At 38.1% G+C, this 21152-nt stretch overlaps 1 long non-coding RNA gene across 1 annotated transcript; it reads left to right on the top strand.

The window, feature by feature from the left end:
• Positions 1-2990: 2990 nt before the first annotated feature.
• LOC129650117 (uncharacterized) lies at positions 2991-19561 on the top strand. The gene is made up of 3 exons (XR_008713602.1): positions 2991-3257; positions 18457-18504; positions 18871-19561. It is a non-coding gene; the product is annotated as an uncharacterized LOC129650117 (long non-coding RNA).
• The last annotated feature ends 1591 nt before the right edge of the window (positions 19562-21152 follow it).

Below are 21152 nucleotides of genomic sequence, written 5' to 3'. Positions count from 1 at the left end.
CAAAGAGGAATGAAGCCTGGTACATAGTAAGTGCTTAACTAATGTTAACCATGTTAATACCATTGTTATTAGTTTTTAGTTTCTCATATTCTGCTTTTCCTTTTGTACTTTCATTGTTTTTCTTTCTCCTTTGTATGCTTTTCAACATATTTGAACTTTTAGGGATACTCTTGAATATTCTAAATAAATTATTGACACTTGGAACTAAAATTCCTGCTGTGATCTTAACCAGTATGTTTACTTTACTTCATAAAGTAATTTGGAAAGAATGTGATCATGACAAATACGTAGAATTTTCATGTTACCCATTACCTTCAAGTTGTTTCATCATCAGATCAGTCGCTCAGTCATGTCCGACTCTTTGCGATTCCATGAGTTGCAGCACGCCAGGCCTCCCTGTCCATCACCAACTCCCGGACATCACTCAGACTCACATCCATCGAGTCGGTGATGCCATCTAGCCATCTCATCCTCTGTCGTCCCCTTCTCCTCCTGCCCCCAATCCCTCCCAGCATCAGGGTCTTTTTCAATGAATCAACTCTTCGCATGAGGTGGCCAAAGTACTGGAGTTTCAGCTTTAGCATCATTCCTTCCAAAGAAATCCCAGGGCTGATCTCCTTCAGAATGGACTGGTTGGATCTCCTTGCAGTCCAGGGGACTCTCAAGAGTCTTCTCCAACACCACAGTTCAAAAGCATCAATTCTTTGGCGCTCAGCTTTCTTGACAGTCCAACTCTCACATCCATACATGACCACAGGAAAAACCATAGCCTTGACTAGATGAACCTTTGTTGGCAAAGTAATGTCTCTGCTTTTTAACATGCTGTCTAGGTTGGTCATAACTTTGCTTCCAAAGAGTAAGCGTCTTTTAATTTCATGGCTGCAGTCACCATCTGTCGTGATTTTGGAGCCCAGAAAAATAAAGTCTGATACTGTTTCCACTGTTTCCCCATCTATTGCCCATGAAGTGGTGGGACCGGATGCCATGATCTTCATTTTCTGAATGTTGAGCTTTAAGCCAACTTTTTCACTCTCCACTTTCACTTTCATCAAGAGGCTTTTGAGTTCCTCTTCACTTTCTGCCATAAGGGTGGTGTCATCTGCATATCTGAGGTTATTGATATTTCTCCCGGCAATCTTGATTCCAGCTTGTGTTTCTTCCAGTCCAGCATTTCTCATGATGTACTCTGCATATAAGTTAAATAAACAGGGTGACAATATACAGCCTTGATGAACTCCTTTTCCTATTTGGAACCAGTCTGTTGTTCCATGTCCAGTTCTAACTGTTGCTTCCTGACCTGCATACAAATTTCTCAAGAGGCAGATCAGGTGGTCTGGTATTCCCATCTCTTTCAGAATTTTCCACAGTTTATTGTGATCCACACAGTCAAAGGCTTTGGCATAGTCAATAAAGCAGAATTCGATGTTTTTCTGGAACTCTCTTGCTTTTTCTATGATCCAGTGGATGTTGGCAATTTGATCTCTGGTTCCTCTGCCTTTTCTAAAACCAGTTTGAACATCAGGAAGTTCACGGTTCACATATTGCTGAAGCCTGGCTTGGAGAATTTTAAGCATTACTTTACTAGCATGTGAGATGAGTGCAATTGTACAGGAGTTTGCGCATTCTTTGGCATTGCCTTTCTTTGGGATTGGAATGAAAACTGACCTTTTTCAATCCTGTGGCCACTGCTGAGTTTTCCACATTTGCTGGCATATTGAGTGCAGCACTTTCACAGCATCATCTTTCAGGATTTGGAATAGTTCAACTGGAATTCCATCACCTGCACTAGCTTTGTTCGTAGTGATGCTTTCTAAGGCACACTTGACTTCACATTCCAGGATGTCTGGCTCTAGGTCAGTGATCACACCATCATGATTATCTGGGTCATGAAGATCTTTTTTGTACAGTTCTTCTGTGTATTCTTGCCATCTCTTCTTAATATCTTCTGCTTCTGTTAGGTCCATACCATTTCTGTCCTTTATCGAGCTCATCTTTGCATGAAATGTTCCTTTGGTATCTCTAATTTTCTTGAAGAGATCCCTAGTCTTTCCCATTCTGTTGTTTCCTTCTATTTCTTTGCATCATAGGTATGGTCAAGAAGTTGAAATTCTGAGAACATTTTTAAAAAATATTCTCAGAAATTGTTAGATCTGAAACCCAGCTGGCCAAACCATATCACTGTTGCAGATCTGGCTAGAAACTTTCAACCAACTTGCAGAGTTGTTCACACAGGTGAATGATTTGTAGCACCCAACAGAATCTTTTTCAGTGAATATGATGGAAATAATGAATAGGAGCACTTCATGTGTTTGCCACGGTTCCACGTTAGGTCTGGTTGAAAAATACTGGTGAAAGTGAAAGTCACTCAGTCATGTCCAACTCTTTGAGACCCCATGAACTGTATAGTTCATGGAATTCTCCAGGCCAGAATACTGGAGTGGGTAACCTATCCCTTCTCCAGGGGATATTCCTGACCCAGAAATTGAACTGGGGTCTCCTGTATTACATGCAGATTCTTTACCAACTGAGGTATCAGGGAAGCCTGAAAAATACTCATAGAAAGTAAGAAATAAAGCTAACTAACCAGTCAATGAATACTAGGGCAAAATGTTGTTAGAGATCTTAAAAATCACTTAAATTTTCACCTTTAGGTAAAAGAAACATTTGTCAATAAAGTCCTATAAAAAAGAAGAGATTAGAGTACTATGACTTTCCCATTTGCATTACCATTTTGGTTAAGTTTTTATTTTAACTAGCTTGGCATTGCTTTATATCTTATTGTAGTTTCTGTACCAATGAGTTTTATTTCCATGCCAGTAAACTGGACATATAGCTTCTTTCCTTGTTACAACATAGTTCATAACTTTTCAGCCAATCGGATCAGCTTTCTTTTCAGCTAAATGATTAGCATAACTCTACATAATTTGGTACGTATATTTCCTTTAATCCTATTTAATACAAACCATCTTTTAATCTCAAGTGCTATAGTAGGCATTGGAATTTCCACTGAATGTCTCAAGACCGCATTCACCAGGCACGGATAATTTGCAGTGGAATATATCATGTTAATGACAATAGCTTGTCTCATTTTGTAGCATCTTGTTGACTTTGTTTCTTTTGTGGAAGTCAAAAGAGAATGTGAATAATTTGAGAGTTTTAGTTCATTGAGCTTCTGCATTCAGCCTCTTCTCAAGCCGCCAAAATGATTTTGCATGAGTTGGAGGAAATGAACTTCGCAATACATCAAAGATGAAAAGGTAATTAAGGTGCTGTTTCTTATTTAACTAATTGCTTTCAATTCATTCACCTTTGTACTTTGGAGGGGAAAGCGCATGAATTTGATGTTTTGAGTGGTGAAAAATGCTCAGTAGGATTCCAGTTAATACATTTAGATTAAAAAATCACACTAAATAAATCTTTTCCAGTGTGAACAGAAATTGTGACTTTAAGAAATATGGTAATTTTGCTTGGTAACTTATATGTTCTCTTTTCACTTTGTTTTGTATAGAAGCAAACAACATTACTATTTGTCCTTATGCAGAAGAGGACAAAATTGCACAAAAATATCCAAATGGACACTTTAAAATTTCAGTTTCATAAAGCCATTTAATGCACTTACATTTAGGAAACTAAATGTGTCTTAAGTGCTCGACCTAACTGTTTAGGACACTACTGGATATTTTTCTTGACTGTGTGGTGCTGTGAGAAATTCACACTTTCTTAAAATTAAGAAAGAAAAAGTAAAGACCCCCTAGTGATTAGACCCTGTTTGTTTTGAAGATGACCGTTGATGTTTTCCTATTCTTTATACTGGACAAAGAAATAATTGGACTTTAGCAGAAATGATTGCCTTCTGTTCTAATGTTCTAAATCAGAAAATAAAGTAAGTAAAGCTGCTCAGTCGTGTCTGACTCTTTGCGACCCCATGGACTGTAACCTACGAGGTTCCTCCATCTATGGAATTTTCCAGGCAAGAGTACTGGAGTGGGTTGCCATTAGAAACCTCCAGGTGCTGCATTCTGCACCTCACCTTGCCACATCTGTGTTGTCTATCCCTCTCCCTTGGAGTTCTTGCTACACACCTAAAAAAATCTTGACTTTAAAAGGTGATTATGAGTGATAAAATTTTAAGGATTACTCATCAAGGAAGGAGTGGCATTTTTAAAGAAGCAAAAGTAGTGAAAGTTTCAGGTATCTGCGATGAGGGAAAAGCAGTTTGAGAAGACATGTATCCCTTGTACACGAGTAGGAACCGGTTTCTTTGACTGTTAACAAAATCATTTCCTCCTGGGGATAACAGAACCTTCTATCAGTTGAAAAGTCAGTTAAGCCTAAACAATTTATTTTAGCTTAAAGTAGATTATATTTATTTACTATATTTGATGTAAGGATTAAGTCTTTTCTTGGAGTATGTTACTAGTCATTGAGTATGACTAGTATCTCTACTAGTCAGAAAGTATGTTACCTCTCATTTACCTTTTTACATAGACCACATCCATCCTGTAGGATCTAATTTCCAGTTAATTCCTATTTCTTTAAAAGAGAGAGAGATCTTAATGATAACTATAGAGCAATTTGAACTCTTGTATTCTTTCTACTTTATTCTTCTTATTTTTATAGTTGTCTACACTACATCAATCATATTGCTTCATCCATAGTTTTGCATGTAACAGTGGTTCATTCCTCCTGGTTGCTGTATACTATTCCATAACTTGCTGCTGCTGCTGCTGCTGCTAACTCACTTCAGTCATGTCTGACTCTGTGTGACCCCAGAGACAGCAGCCAACCAGGCTCCCCTGTCCCTGGGATTCTCCAGGCAAGAACAAGGGAGTGGGTTGCCATTTCCTTCTGCAATGCATGAAAGTGAAAAGTGAAAGTGAAGTCGCTCAGTCGTGTCCGACTCTTAGCGACCCCATGGACTGCAGCCCACCAGGCTCCTCCGTCCATGGGATTTTCCAGGCAAGAGTACTGGAGTGGGGTGCCATTGCCTTCTCCGATAATTTACATATCCATATTTATGCTGATGGGCATGTAGGTAGTTTCTAGTTTTGGATTTTCACAAATAGTGCTGCTATAAATATTTTTTCAGTTTTTTATTGATTGCACGCACCCGTTTTTGTTGGCTATATACCTTGGAGTAGAATTGCAGGGTCATGCTATGCATACCATCAGCTTTAGTAAACAGTGTGAAATAGTTCTTCAAAATGGTTGTACCAGTATACTCCCACCAGCAGTGTGAGTGTTCCAATTGCTCCACACACATTCTTGCCAACCCTTGGTATTTTTCATCTGCTTGAATTTTCTGTCTACAGAATTTTGGCCAGTCTGATGAAAGTGTTATATTAATACTTCAAAATTTTAGACATTATTTTACAATAGGTAAGAATTTAGTTCACATACATGACCCTTCCTTTTCTGTTCTTTCTTCCTTTTTCCATTCTCTCTCCCTTTTATCCCAGTTTTACTTGTTAAATTATTTTCAACTCTATTAATTTATTTTTATACTTCTTATACAACTTTAGTCATGAACTCTTAATTTTAAAATAAAATTTTATAAAGCTATGTATATAGAAAGAGGCAAAATTGTTTATATATATATAAATTTATGCAAATACATGAATGAAAAATAGAGGGTTTATACTAAAAATTCCTCCCAAGTCCTAATGTGTTTAAAGAGTAGAAAGCCTGTGCAGTTGGAAGGATTTGTTTGTTCTATGCTGAGAGTATGGTCTACAGAAAAACTAAAAATAGGAAGAAAGGAAGGGAGGGTGGTGAGAGTGGGAGAGAGAGGGGAGAAAGAAGAAAGGAAAGAAGGGAGAGAGGAAGGAAGGAAAAGAAGGAAGAAGGAAAGAAGAAAAGAAACAGTATAGATAACACAGGTTCTCCGACCTTAAGTGACTTCTTTAGGGAGGACTTGATGGGGTGTGTACTCACTGTGTCAGCAGGTGTTTCAGGAAAGATATCACATTGTTTTCATATCAATTTCAGGAAAGATATGGTATTGTTTTCATTGTTTCATATCAATGTTTTCAGTTCTGTGGGATCTCCAGAGAATTTCATCCACTTAGATGGCAAACTTTTATGACCAGGGTAACCTTACTGCTCCTTGTCTTTATTAACAGTCATTGGGCTTTGGGAGATTTTTTTTGCTTGAGTTGCAGGAATAATTGTGTCAGTTATCACATTTTCTTTGGCTTTTGTGAGAATTAGCTCTCATCTACTGAAAGGAAGCTAATCATCACTAAACACATTGTATCTCCTGCTTCATGGGCATTGACAAAGCCCGCTTTGCTATGAGTCTAGTCATAGTGATTAAGTTTTTAGTGAATTCACAAAGCAGTTGGCCCCAAGTTCATTTCCCACTCACCATTTTCAAATTTTTTAGTCTGCTAGAATGTCAGTTCTGACTTTGTGCCCCCCATGTATGTGAGGGCATGATGAAAGGAATCAGACATTGTTTACCTTAAGAGAAGATAAACATTAGGGGGCTTGTTAAGGCCATCTTCAAGAACTTGGTGACTATCATGAGGAAGAGAACATATGTTAAATTGTAGTGACTCTAGAATTTGGAATAAAGGTAGAGGTATGGGTTTCAGCTTAGTTTATAAGGATGAGCTTCCTAATGCTTAAAATTGTTTAGTAAGGAAATGTCCTGCTTGTAGTAAAGAAGATATCTAATGCTACAGACTGAATGTTTACATAGAGGGTGAATGATAGCTTGTTGGGTTTCTAAGGTTAGACCTCTAAGTGCCTATTTCATTCTGAGCCTCTATGATTCAATAGAATGTATTATACTGAATCTGCTGCTGCTGCTAAGTCGCTTCAGTCGTGTCCGACTCTGTGCGACCCCAGAGACGGAAGCCCACCAGGCTCCCCCGTCCTTGGGATTCTCCAGGCAAGAACACTGGAGTGGGTTGCCATTTCCTTCTCCAATGCATGAAAGTGAAAAGTGAAAGGGAAGTCGCTCAGTCGTGTCTGACTCTTAGCAACCCCATGGACTACAGCCTACCAGGCTCCTCCATCCATGGGATTTTCCAGGCAAGAGTACTGGAGTGGGGTGCCATTGCCTTCTCCGTACTGAATCTGAGATACCATCTATTATAAAAAGCATCCTGATTTCAGAGAGGTTAAAAATGTAAAAAATTGAAGGTGTTAAAATTGATGAAATATGGTTTATATTTTCTTATTTTGTGAGGAAAACTTGTGAATCAAGCATAGCTTTGTAGTTTTCATCACTTTCTCTATGTTTAATCTCCCCTCTCACACTTAGCTTGATCTAGTTAGTCCCAGGGCATGCCTGTCTGTTTACACATACTAAAAATAACCAAAGGAAAAAATATTTACTATTCATTCTCGTGCAATACAGTGCATGGCCATGTGACCCAGAGCAAACAGGATATGGAGAGAGTTTCTTCTGATTATAGACTCATAATAGAGTCAACAGGCTAGTAGGACTATGTAAGATCATAGAGAACCTAAGACTAACAGAGGACTACTATTGTCTTGAAAACATTTTTTTGAATCCTACTTAAAGTTCACATTCCAGAACATTTCACAGTGTTATATTTTGATTGATTTATACATAAAATTTGTTTTATTTTATGTAGAAAATGTTATTTGACAATATAAGTAATTTTGCTTTAATCTTACTTTATTAATATTTACATTCTTTAATGCCTAGAAACAATGGAGAAAAAAAGGTTTATATCATAATTCCCATTTGCCTTTTTAATGTATTAACATCCACCTTTGTAACTGCCTTGACTCCTCCAGGAAAGTTAAGGCACTCTGGAAATGTTTTTTAACCCTAATCCCAGAATTTCAATGTTGTTGATTTTAAACATGTTCTTAGATTTGATGCTGCTTTTCTCTGATAACTTTGTGAGAGATATGATAGGCATTCAGTCCACTTTTCTAGTTACTGGCATTAGGAAATTTGAAAAAAGATAAATGAACATCAGAAGAAGAAAGAGTCAATTTTCTTCTTGACCATAATCATGTCTAATTTAGCCTCTTGTAAAGTTCCCAGACATTTATGATCCTTGTCAAGTGCAAAATAGAAATGCAGAGATGGTCTTCAAACAAGGCTTTAAAAATGTTTCTCTAAGATGAGGGCAATTGAAAGCTCATTTTTAGACCAAACAGCAAAAAAAAAAAGAAAAAAAAAAGGCATATGTAATCACAACTCATCATTAAATTTTTCTAAGTGTGTCTAGAAAACTCGTCAGTTGTTCTGAGTGCTCATGTATGTGCTGGTACCATCATTCATGACAGATACCATTGGTATCAGGATTATTTTCCCCTTAATAGGCAGATGCAGGTGAGCCAGGGGCTTGCAGCTCAGTGAGGTGAGCATCCTTGGATTAAGTGCTTTAATATATCTGGAAAGGCCCCTTGTAGCTCCTTTTCAGGGATGTTATCATTATACCTAAAGAATGAACTTTCAAGTCATCCAGGTTAGCCACAGGCTTTTCATCTTCTAGGGAATTCTCATTTCTGTTCCCCTTTGTGGACAACTAAGGGAAAAGATAAATATTTACTTTATCATAATTTTCTGACTTTTATTTTACTCTCTAATTGATATTTAGTTCTCATACCTAATTTGTAAACTATGAATAATCGTTTTGTTTTTGTCAGGGGGAGGAATCTTGGATGAATTATTATATTTCCATGAAATGTCACTAATAATTTCAAATCCATGAACCTAGATAGGAAGTGTGAAAATACAGAATGGAGCCTGTGGTTTTCTCATTAAATGCCATTGTGTGTTGCAAACATTGTTTAGAGTCTCATTTTGTTTAATATGGGTGTGTGATTTCTGGACACAGAGGGTTGTTTAAAAAGGGAGGAAGTATGCTTTGTGAGTCCCTTTGCTTAAAACGACAAGATTAATATTAATGTAGCATTACTCACAGGTGCACGGCTGTGGGATTTTAGGGCTCTGTGTTCTATTCTTGTGAACGAGCCACTTCCAAAACTTCTACTTAATCAGAGTGACCACTGACGAATCAAATTATGATTTTCAAAACTGGTATCACGATACCAGTTTCCCCACAGCATTTCTCACTCTCCTTCCCTCTTATTCCCTTTTCACAGTTTTCTCCCAGGAGGACCTGGAATTATTCAAATAGGAGGGATAATGCTCGATTTCAGAACGAAATGAAAATACATCTGTTGCCATTGCAACAGTTAAACAACCAGACAGCCCTTTTCAACTAAGAGCAAGTTTAGGCCTCCTTCTCTTTAATAATGAGCAAGGTCATTGTTTCAGCTTTGGTAAATTTGCAATGCCCCCAACGGCCTTCTCTCATCTGATCAAGGACATTTCTGAATAGGAGGACAGCTCAGTCTGGTAAAATAACTGACACAAAGCTGATGAGAGACTGTGGGCTTTCCTTCTAATGAGCAGAAGGCAATCCATGAACGGAGGCTGAGGTGGAGGTGTCAAAAGAATATACCACAAACAGGAGCTCACATATCATCTTCACTACTTAATGACTGTGCCACCCTTGCCCCAGGAATGAAAGGGTAAATTGAATATGCATTCCAACCTGGAGAGAAAAGTGAGTTGATGTAAGAAGTATCACCTTCCTTTCCTCCCCAAAGTTCCTTTTCTGACCTGTCCTTGAAGGCTTTTAATTGCAGTTAAAACAGCAAGAATCACCCAGGGAAATTTTAACTATCCCGATTCCCAGGCCACAGTCAGGGCAATTAAATTAAACTCTAAGGAATATCAGAGTTAATTTTTTTTTTCCTTAGGTAACTCCAATGTGCAGCCAAGTTTGGGAACAAGTGGGTTAGTTTGACCAAGCGTGAGAAGAAATTAGCGTGGAGTCTGACGAGATGAAGCCCTACTTTTCCCAAGGATGTTTGGGAGACACTTGCTGCAAAGAGGAGAAAAGGAAGAAAGGGAAAAGAAAGGAGGACAAAGTTTTACGCTTCCAGTCTTTCTCCAAACCAACTAGAGCCTCCATCCACCCAGTGTGGGTAACCTAGGTTGCACCTGCAGCTCGGGGTGGGGTGAGGTTGATCTCCAGGCCTGGGGGACTAGGCTGGGTGGGGTTACTGGAAGTAGCTACCCTCCAGTATCAGTAGCCCCAGGGGTGAGCCGTGCATCTCCTTCCTCCCCCCAGGGAAGGCGGCGGCTGCGGGTGGAGAGCAATTTGGGGGCGCAAAAGGAAGCTGTCTTTGGCGCAGGTGGCGCTCGCAGTCCCACGGTTTGGCCAATCGCGGGCGCAAGCGCAGCCTGGTGGTTGCGGCGGCGGCGGCGGCGGTAAACGAGCGCAGGGCTGTGGCAGGAGCCGGCGGAGGCAAAGTCGGCGCCAACAGTGAGCTATACGTAGGCGGGAGTGAGACCCAGTGGCGAGAGGAGCCTGCGAGAGCTCTCGGCGCTGGGGTGTTGCCCGGCGGAGCGAGGCGAACTTAACATGGGGAAGAAGTGGAGAGATGCGACCGAAATGGAGCGGGGCTGCTCGGACCGCGAGGACAGCGCGGAGAGCCGCAGGCGCAGTCGGAGCGCCAGCCGGGGCAGGTTTGCAGAGTCGTGGAAAAGGTTAAGTTCCAAGCAGGGATCCACCAAGCGCTCGGGACTCCCGTCGCAGCAGACGCCGGTGAGTGGCTTGGGGAGAGCCCCTGGTGTCTTCCACTGCTTGACGCGACTCGAGCCCTTTCCATGGTGCTGAACTTGCCTCCTTAGAGGCTCAAGCCAGGGAACTTGTGGAGCTGCTTCTAATGCAAGTGTTGGGGGCTGTGAGGAGGGGCAAGAAGGAACGACTTTCCTTTCCTCAGCTTGGGGAGGGTCTCCTGACGTCTCTGGTGTCTCTGCAAACATGAAAACATGTTCGAGAGGCGAGGGCTCACTGTCAGATCATGAGAGTTTTGCAATTAACAGAGCGTGGGAGATGTTGTCGAGTGTATTGTTACTGGCAGACGTCCCGAGGGGTCTGCCTGTGCAGAGTATTCAAAGGTACTAGGCATCCGCTGAATGAGAGCGGAATAGGAAGGACATGTCATATTTTTACTCTTAACACTTGCTCTTTTCCATCCCACAACCCACTATGTTAATGGATGCATTTAATTGTTTGTAGAGTCATTTGCATGCAGAGAATAGCAAGAATATCCCAGGTGCTTATAATCCTACTGTTAGCATGTACAACGTTCAGAAAACAGTTTCCCCGTGTGTCAGCCCCTCTTCAGTGTCTAATTAGTGCAATAAAAGCACCCGGGTGAAATTAATACGGTCCTCATATGTGTGTAGAGAAGTACAGTTGATTAAAAAAAAGCTGTGTTTGCATTTTTAGTATTTTAAATATTGTTTTCCTTCAGCCTAAAGGGAGAGAACTCTGTTCTAGAAGAGAGTGCAGAGCCCTCCTGTTGCTCCTAGGAAAGACGGGCTCACCACTTTAACTTCTAAGACACCACTGAGAACATCAGTGTGTGTGTACTTATGTTTTACATCCAGAGGAGTTGACAGCAGAGATTGTATAGTGAAGAGAAATTGAATTCATTTTTTGAAAAAGGACAGTACCTAAGCATTGTTTAGCGTGGATAATATTAGCCTGTTTTGTTTTCAAAGTGTCGTCATTGCAGGACAAAAATTAATCCCTAAAAAGCAGGCTGTCTAAAATACTCCTTCAATAGAGTAAAATATAAATGCATATAGTATTTGGTATTTGTGTTTATTGTTTCTTCTCAAAACTACTAGCAGAAAATGTTATTAAATATTTGAAATATTATACTTTAGGGTAAGTTTTTAATTTAAAATAGATATAGACACTTAAAATGTAATTAATTTCAACCATTGAAATCCTGTTTTTCTAGAAATGTAGACTTGAAGATATTTTAAAAAGGAAAATATTCTAAAGATAGGATTTTTATGAAATAAATTATGTAGAACATATAAAATTCATGACTTCTGGTTTCTATCAATTATGTGAACTAAGAATTAACTTTATTCCCCTTTTAATAGAAAGTCTAACTATCAATCTAAGTAACTTCTTGTGCTGATTCTTTGATTCTGTTCAACAGGTGTGTGCAGAGTCTATATTAGGAACAAACAAAATCTTCATAAAACTATAAGTTAGACTAAATAGCTTGTGAGTCTGTTAGCTAGGATAAAAATGTGAGAGAAAGAGGACATAATAGATACCATGACAACAAGATGACATCTGGAAAAGTAACCATGTTCTCCTAAGGGTGATGATGGTGCTGTATTTCTCTGTAGTACTTGTTAATTGAAACATTAGTAATTCAGTTACAAATCAAGGGAAAAGCCTGTACTTATTCTCACATATCATGGCAAGTTTGGTATTGATTTTCTAAAAATCTAAGTGCATCTAGCCATGACTTTAATTATCAGAATTTTAAAAACAAATATAATGAGGTTTTATAAATCTTGGAGCTGGGTTGATGGTTTTTAACCAAAGTTTGATTCCATTAATTAATAACAAAGACTTTTTGCTTCATTTGTAAGTAAGACATTCAACTTATTTTTGCCAACAGGAAGGAAACAATAATAATGTTTGCAACATATATGCTTATAAAAGTTTTTAATCTTTAAATAAGATTTTTTTCTCCCTCTTAAAGTGAAGTGGTGCTATTTTCAACTTTCACTGAATTTCATGTAAAAATAGCTTAAATTATAGAGGTTAGGAAGAGATTAAAGCAATTAATATGATTAATACTGCTTTTTGTTTATTCTTATGATTAAATAAGAATTCTGTGATGTGGCTTTGGATCTTATTCACTTTGTGTTGTACTCAGAAATATTGTGGCATCCATCCTGATAAACATCACATAAGGATATTACTCTTTCCTTTGAAGACAAAATAGATAAATGTGGGAAATTTTTAGTTAATAATAAAACATGAAAGCTTTCCTACATCTTTCTGTCTTCTTTCTTTTAAGAATAGAAGATGATTATAGAGTTTTATTAATGTGGCCTTTGTTACTCTCTGTTTTAGTTAGAGTCTTGAAATCACTTCTAGTTGAAGTTATTCCCAGGGTATGATACAGCCTATGACTCTGTCCCAGTGGGAATGATTGCGTTATTTTTCATTTTCACTAAGAACAAAGCAGAGCTACATCATGGATAATGGGGGAGATTTTCTTCAGCAAGAAGAGATCTGCCTTATTCTTGGTTATCCAGGAGTACTTTTCTTCTGTGATCTGAGTCGTGATTTTGTGTGTGAAGTATAGAGGAGGTGTGTTTGAATCAACCTGGGTAGTTAGATTTCCCAACTACTTATCATTGAATATATTGGAGTTTTCTTAGAAATATCTTAGAGGTTGGACTGGTCCCATGACTTAATGCCACTATTAGAACTCAAAAAGTCATATTTCTGGCAATCCCTTTGGTATTCAGAAAATGGTCTCTTGATGGTCTTAGTGGAGTGTGCCAGCCCATGTTAGGACTGTGTTTGCCATCCAGCTCTCTGTGTGTGCTCCAGCTCTCTGGAGTTTGCTTCTATCCTGAAGAAGCAGCACCGCCCCTGTGCAACAGCTGGAGGGACAGGCAGCTGTTCTGAGTCCTAACGGTGGCATTAAAAGCCATATTTTCAATTTCTGGGCCACAGCCCTGGGTGTGTCTGAAAAATCAATCCTTGCTGATTTCAAAAGATTTTTTTTTTCCTTTCAGTTTTCTAATTCAAGAAGCTCCTCTTTCCTTATTTTTAGACTTCATGGTTGACAGTTCAAGCTTAAATCAAGCAATCTACAATACTCAAATTCACCCCAAGTTGCAAAATTCTGATAGGGTGAAGTGTGATTTAATCATATTCATTCCTTGGAATTTCATAGATTATTTTTAAATTTAAAAATACTGTTTTTTGTGTGTGTGAATTCAAAGGAATTTTATGTCAGTTTTACAGTTAAATTAATATGAAAATTATGTATTTGAATTTTTGATATAAAATTAAGTTTCTGGATATTAATGTTTTATATAATGTCTCTGTTAAATTGGGCTTCCCTGTTGGCTCAGATGGTAAAGAATATGCCTGCAATGCAGGAGACCTGGGTTTGATCCCTGGGTTGGGAACATCCCCTGGAGAAGGAAATAGCAACCCACTCTAGTAATCTTGCCTGAAGAATTCCATGAACAGAGGAGCTACAGTCCATGGGCTTGCAAAGAGTCAGACATGACTATCATTTTCACTTTCTGTTAAATTGGTTAATGAGTATAAAAGTAATTTAAAACTTCTTTGTCTCCATTCTATAGGATCTGGATTTCACATTTCTCCTTGTTCTATTATTTGTTTTAATTCCATCCACTCAGAAATACATACAAATCTCTTGAAAGTTGAGTCAGCAAGTGCCATCTAGTGCTACAAATATCAGATGTTCACCAATGCTTATAGTATTTTTAATTTTGAAAGGCAATTTCTTCCTCTAGCCCATTTACACAACTGTATAATGGCTTGTTTTCAAATAGAATCAGATTTAATTTAATCTCTGAGTAACCTCTGTGCAAAAGGAAAAGAAACAGCAGTTCTGAGGGAGTCAAATGATGGAGTTGTAATTAGAGTTGTTTTTCAACCTTAGATGTCATGCTCCTTCCACTAATGCTATAATTACCCTCATCAGCAGGTGCCTACCATAGAATATCACACTTTGTGGAGACAAGAGGGCAACTAAGGGTGTATAGAAGCAGCAGTGCTATAGAAACAGCAGTCCTGCAAAGTAGACAAGTTTGGTTCAGCTGATACCAAATTTCCTCTTCCCATAGCTGTTTGAGATAATGCTGTGTGTGCAGTGGGTATTCCATAAACAAACTTGATTCTGTTTCTGAGGCTGACTTGTCCCTTTTGGGGCAAGTGACTTCCAGTTGTTCCTGCCAAAAGCTGGGTTCTTCATGATCTTAAAATAAACAAGAAAAAGCTGAGTCAAAGACAGGGCTAAAGTCAGAAAAACTCATTTCCCAACCAATTGCCCATTTGAGGATTGTGTGGATGGTAGATCCCATGGTGGCTGTGGTAGAAACAACAGCAACTTGGTGAAAAGAGTCCTAGCTTCCTTTTTCAGAGTCTAATATGGTACTACAGTGTCATTAAACCCTTAATAGTTTATTCTTGTTACACAAAGGGCTCTCTGGTGAAAGAACAGATCCCCTGTAGTGCTAGTCCATTACTGGATAAACCATTTCTTGACAAGTTGATTTTTGTCTACTGCCTTTTATACCTTGTATTTTTTTTTTTTTAAAGAGACAATGTTGCATCACTTAGGAATATGGCTATATTTTCTTGTTGTGATTTTTTGATGGGAAAAAAGCCATTTTCTGATAACCATCTATTTTGTTTAAGAATTTCTGGATTCTTTTTCTAGTAAGTAATATAACAACTAACAAGCTTTTTCTTATCAATCACAGTGAATTAAAATTTAGTTCATCTTTAAGTTGAGGGCCATGGTATTAGGTGCCAAGTGAGTAATTAAAATATTTTAAGTTCTGAAGAGGAAGAATATCCTTGTAGAGAGATGGTTTTAAACATTTTTTCAGTTATTCCCAAGTATATTACAACAATTTCTTCTGCCATTATTTATTGAGATCTTGAAAAAGAATTAAATCATTAAAACTCATTTATAAATAGCAGCAAAACATATTCATTTGTTCTGGCCAGCTGTGCTGGTCTGTACACTGACTTTACTTTTTGTTTCTTTCATTGGCAAAGACAAAAAGGGGTATGGTGCTGGTAGAGCAAATATGAAAGGCTTATAATGAACAATGTTTAAAGAAACTTTTATTCCTCTAACATTCATTGAGTAGTTAGGAAGTATAAGGCACTGTGGTAGATACTGAGAAACTTCCTCAATAGACCTAATGGTTCAACACAAGACAAAGATATGCAAAGCAACAAGACAGGGTTAAACACAGTCTAGCTTCATGGTCAGAATACAACAGAGCAAAGACTCAAGTAGTCAGTACCTCTTAATGAATGATGATGGAAAATTTAGCTAAGAAGCTTCCTAGACTTGGTGCCTGATTCTCAAAATATTAAGAAGAAAAAGAGTTGTTAGATTTGGCAATTTGATGAGAAAGCAGTAAATCCTTTCTTAGTCATTTTAACAGACTCTTAAGAGTTGATGCCTGAATGCAGTCAATGGAAGGCATCACAGATGAGACAGAGAAGTAACCGTGATGACAACAACGAGGCCAAGCATGTATGTAGCACTCAGTATGTGCCAGGCACACTTCTAAGCACATCACAAAATTTACTATCTATTGCTTGCCTTCAGCTGGACTGTGAGCAAAGGTGGAGACCTTTGTTTTGTTTATTGATTTATCCAGATGCCTTGAGCAGTGCCTGGTGTATAATTCAGTTCAGTTCAGTCGCTCAGTCGTGTCCGATTCTTTGCAACCCGATGAACCGCAGCACACCAGGCCTCCCTGTCCATCACCAACTCCTGGAGTTTACCCAAACTCATGTCCATTGGATTGGTGATGCCATCTAACCATCTCATCTTCTGTCATACCCTTCTCTTCCTGCCTTCAATCTTTCCCAACATCAGGGTCTTTTCACATGAGTCACTTCTTCACATCAGGTGGCCAAAATATTGGAGTTTCAGCTTCAACATCAGTCTTTGCAATGAACACCCAGGACTGATTTCCTTCACTTAAATATTTGTTCAATGAATAAATTGGCCAATTAGGAACAAAATGGTACTTTTAAATTAATGTGAGGTAGACTTTAGGTTCTTAGCTATGAAAGAAAAGAGAAATATAGGCAATTTTTCTTTCTTTTTTTTTTCAAGATGGGAGAAATTTTAGTACTTGATTTTCTGGGTGAAGAACCTATTAGAAAAAGAGGGTTTAAATAAGTAAGAAGAAAGAATAGAAATGAAACTGGTCCATGGATTTGGAGGAGTTGGGATATTTTTAATGGGAGGGTTGAAGATCTATTTTCCCTCAGGGTTAATCCTGGCTTTCCCCTTTTCCTCTTAGGGGCCTGACTGGTGGAACTTAGACCCAACTGTTGATTCTTTCTCAGGTTTCACTTAGCACATATTTAGTCTCTTAAGTTAATGGATAATTCAAAATTATCATGCAAATATATGTAGTTTTGGGAAACTATTGTTTATTTAATAATTCATAGATTGCTAAAATGTTACTTTGTATTTTTGACATTTCTAAATATTAATGGTGAGGGACAAGGAAGCCTGGCAAGCTGGTGTGCTGCAGTCCATGGGGTTGCAAAGAGTCGGACACTGCTGAGCGACTAAACAACAAAATATTAAAACCTCAATACTTTGATCTCACCAAGTACCTCAAGAGATGTGGGAAATTCCTCAGATCTCAACAGGGTGGGAATCACTGCTTCAGTTTGCCCCCACCTGGGATGGTTATCTTGAGTTGACATGACAAACTACTAGTCCCTGCATACAGTGTTGTGGGGTTGCATATTTACTTAAAATACCTCTGTAGAACATCAGAACTTCAACCATAAAATAGTCACACAAAACAGAACACACTCATAGTAATAATCAGCTACATTTTGTTGATTTTTCTAGGTCTTCCTTGGGAATGAGCTTTATCATGGTGAAATTAGGAAGGACAACTCTTTTGACTAAGTGTTCCCAACAGGCTCAATTTGAATGCAGTTCATCTCTACTTTGGAGAAGGAAATGGCAACCCACACCAGCGTTCTTGCCTGGAGAATCCCAGGGACAGGGGAGCCTGGTGGGCTGCTGTCTATGGGGTCGCGCAGAGTCGGACACGACTGAAGTGACTTAGCAGCATCTCTACTTGGAAAGTTCTGTGGACAATCTGAAAGGATTTTAGAGAACAGTAAGGTGGCTTTGGAAGCAGATAGATCTAGATTGTAACCCTGGCCTCTGTCAGTTATTACCTGTGTGGCTTTAGGTGAATTATATTTCTGTGCCTCTCTTCTCCCCAGTTCTATTAGGAGGATTCCTTCTTCCTTTCCCATTGTTTAAGATTCACTCATGTTCTTTGTTTTTTTTAATAAAGAAAGAGTAATTATTGCATTTATTTTTATTTAAAATTGAAGATGTCCCAAATATGCAAAAATAGAAAATATTACAAAAATCATTCACATATATATACTTATATATATTTAATACATATATATGTATATAATATATATATTTAATACACATTAAACCAAGGTTAACAATTTGCCGTGTTTTCTTTATATCTTTTTTATAAAAAATCTCACTGCTTTTTTATTCACCTAGTACACATAAATAAGAAAGTTCCATGTTCCATGAAAAAAAATTAAAACCCAGGATTTTACTCTTGTATGGCTAGTAAGTGCTTTGCTTTAACTGAAATATAGTTGATTTTTACAGTATTATATTAGTTTCAGGTGTACAACATAGAACACATTCAATGTTTTTATAGGTTATACTCCATCTAAAGTTATTCCAAAGCAAAAGCTATATTTTGCCATGCTGTACAATAGATCCTTGTTGCTCATCTGTTTTGTTTTTTTTTAACTGTTACAGACATAGCTAAAATATACCCCTACCATTCTAATGATTTCTTTCCCAAAGGTAAGAATTATTTTGAACTTGAGGTTCATTCTTCTCATATAGATTTATTTTAGAAAAATCTCTGCTACATATTTATGTATTCATAACTGTGTATAAAGAAAGGTTCTATATATTTAAAAAATTTTACCTGAATGTGTAGTATATATTCTTTTGCAGTTTGCTTTTTTCTCTCAACATTGTATTTTTTGTATCAAGGAGTTACATGTAGATGTTGCATATTATTTCAGTCTTTTGTACTGTAGGTAATATAGTAATTTTTTACTGGCAAAAATGTAGTTTATTTCCTTTTTTTGTTTTTGGCTATTACAAACAATATTCAGTGAAAATCTATGCACTGTCTCTCTGATTCTTTATCTACAAAAGCAGAATACAAACTCAGGAACTGACCTTGCTCTTTGGAAGATATATGGACCAGGGCTTCTTCCCTACAGTTGTTTTGTACCAGAGAAAGATCAGGATTGTCCAGGTACTTACCTCTGAACAGAGCCAAAATTTGCCCAGGAGTTGAAAGGGAATGGTGCTGGCCTTCTGCTTTAAGACTGTATTGACATTCAGATCAGACTGGCCTGATTTCCAGTCTGACTCAGGTCATTAACTGGCTTTGCAGCTTTATCTTTCTGTGTCTCAGTCCGTAATTATATAATGAAGATGGGAATACCTGTCTCTAGGATGAATTGTGAATGTAAAGTTCATTGATGTGTGTAGCTAGTTCATTGTCTGCCAAGAGCTACTTTTAAGTGGATGTTAATATTAGTACTAACCAGAGGCTTACAACAAATATCAAAAATAGAAGTTGTCTTTGTTTGATAGAGAAGTGTTTATAATCTTTAATTCTTTTGAAATTAACATGTTGGTTACAGTCAAGAGGTAATATAAGGCTAATGATGATTTGTATTGGGCTTCTGGTTTTGAAAGTGCTTTGGAAAATAGAGTCAGCTTGTCTTTTTTCCGAGGTAATTGTTTCCACAGTTGATTCTGGTCCTTGAAATGTCCATTATTCTATGTTTTTACTGAAGGTAAATTTATTGACATTTTTAGAAATAAAATGTGAAATCTATACCATGTTGAAATACAGGATACTCTTTGCTTTTGGTATTTTTATCACTGGGTTATTTATGTTTTGAAATAAATTATGGTTGCAAAGTTATTATCTTCATGAACCTGAAGACTTTTGGGAAATAATGCTTTTTAAAATGTATTTAAGGAAAATCTGAACATAAAAAACACTAGAGAGAATAGAATAGTAACCACATTTATTCATAATCCAGCTTCAATAGTGATCAAATCGTGACAAATTGTACTTTGATTTGTATACTTCTATTTCTCATTTTCTCCCTCTTCATTAGATTTTTGGCATATTCCAGGTATCATATTATTTCTTCTAAAAATATCTGGAAAATCAGATCAGATCAGATTAGATCAGTCGCTCAGTCGTGTCCAACTCTTTGCAAACCCATGAATCGCAGCACGCCAGACCTCCCTGTCCATCATCGACTCCCGGAGTTCACTCAGACTCATGTCCATCGAGTCAGTGATGCCATCCAGCCATCTCATCCTCTGTCGTCCCCTTCTCTTCTTGCCCCCAGTCCCTCCCAGCATCAGAGTCTTTTCCAATGAGTCAACTTTTTGCATGAGGTGGCCAAAGTACTGGAGTTTCAGCTTTAGCATCATTCCTTCCAAAGAAATCCCAGGGTTGATCTCCTTTAGAATGGACTGATTGGATCTCCTTGCAGTCCAAGGGACTCTCAAGAGTCTTCTCCAACACCACAGTTCAAAACCATCAATTCTTTGGAGCTCAGCCTTCTTCACAGTCCAACTCTCACATCCATACATGACCACAGGAAAAACCATAGCCTTGACTAGACGAACCTTTGTTGGCAAAGTAATGTCTCTGCTTTTGAATATGCTATCTAGGTTGGTCATAACTTTCCTTCCAAGGAGTAAGCATCTTTTAATTTCATGGCTGCAGTCACCATCTGTCGTGATTTTGCAGCCCAGAAAAATAAAGTCTGACACTGTTTCCACTGTTTCCCCATCTATTTCCCATGAAGTGATAGGGCCGGATGCCATGATCTTGGTTTTCTGAATGTTGAGCTTTAAACCAACTTTTTCACTCTCCTCTTTCACTTTCATCAAGAGGCTTTGTAGTTCCTCTTCACTTTCTGCCATAAGGGTGGTGTCATCTGCATATCTGAGGTTATTGATATTTCTCCCAGCAATCTTGATTCCAGCTTGTGTTTCTTCCAGTCCAGCATTTCTCATGATATAATCTGCGTATAAGTTAAATAAACAGGGTGACAATATGCAGCCTTGACGTACTCCTTTTCCTATTTTGAACCAGTTTGTTGTTCCATGTCCAGTTCTAACTGTTGCTTCCTGACCTGCATACAAACTTCTCAAGAGACAAATCAGGTGGTCTGGTATTCCCATCTCTTTCAGAATTTTCCACAGTTTATTGTGATCCACACAGTCAAAGGCTTTGGCATAGTCAAGAAAGCAGAATTCGATGTTTTTCTGGAACTCTCTTGCTTTTTCCATGATCCAGCGGATGTTGGCAATTTGATCTCTGGTTCCTCTGCCTTTTCTAAAACCAGCTTGAACATCAGGAAGTTCACGGTTCACATATTGCTGAAGCCTGGCTTGGAGAA

This window comes from Bubalus kerabau, chromosome 4 (assembly GCF_029407905.1).
Source record: "Bubalus kerabau isolate K-KA32 ecotype Philippines breed swamp buffalo chromosome 4, PCC_UOA_SB_1v2, whole genome shotgun sequence".
Lineage (NCBI taxonomy): Eukaryota > Metazoa > Chordata > Mammalia > Artiodactyla > Bovidae > Bubalus > Bubalus kerabau.
This window is presented reverse-complemented; position numbering and strand designations above follow the sequence as displayed.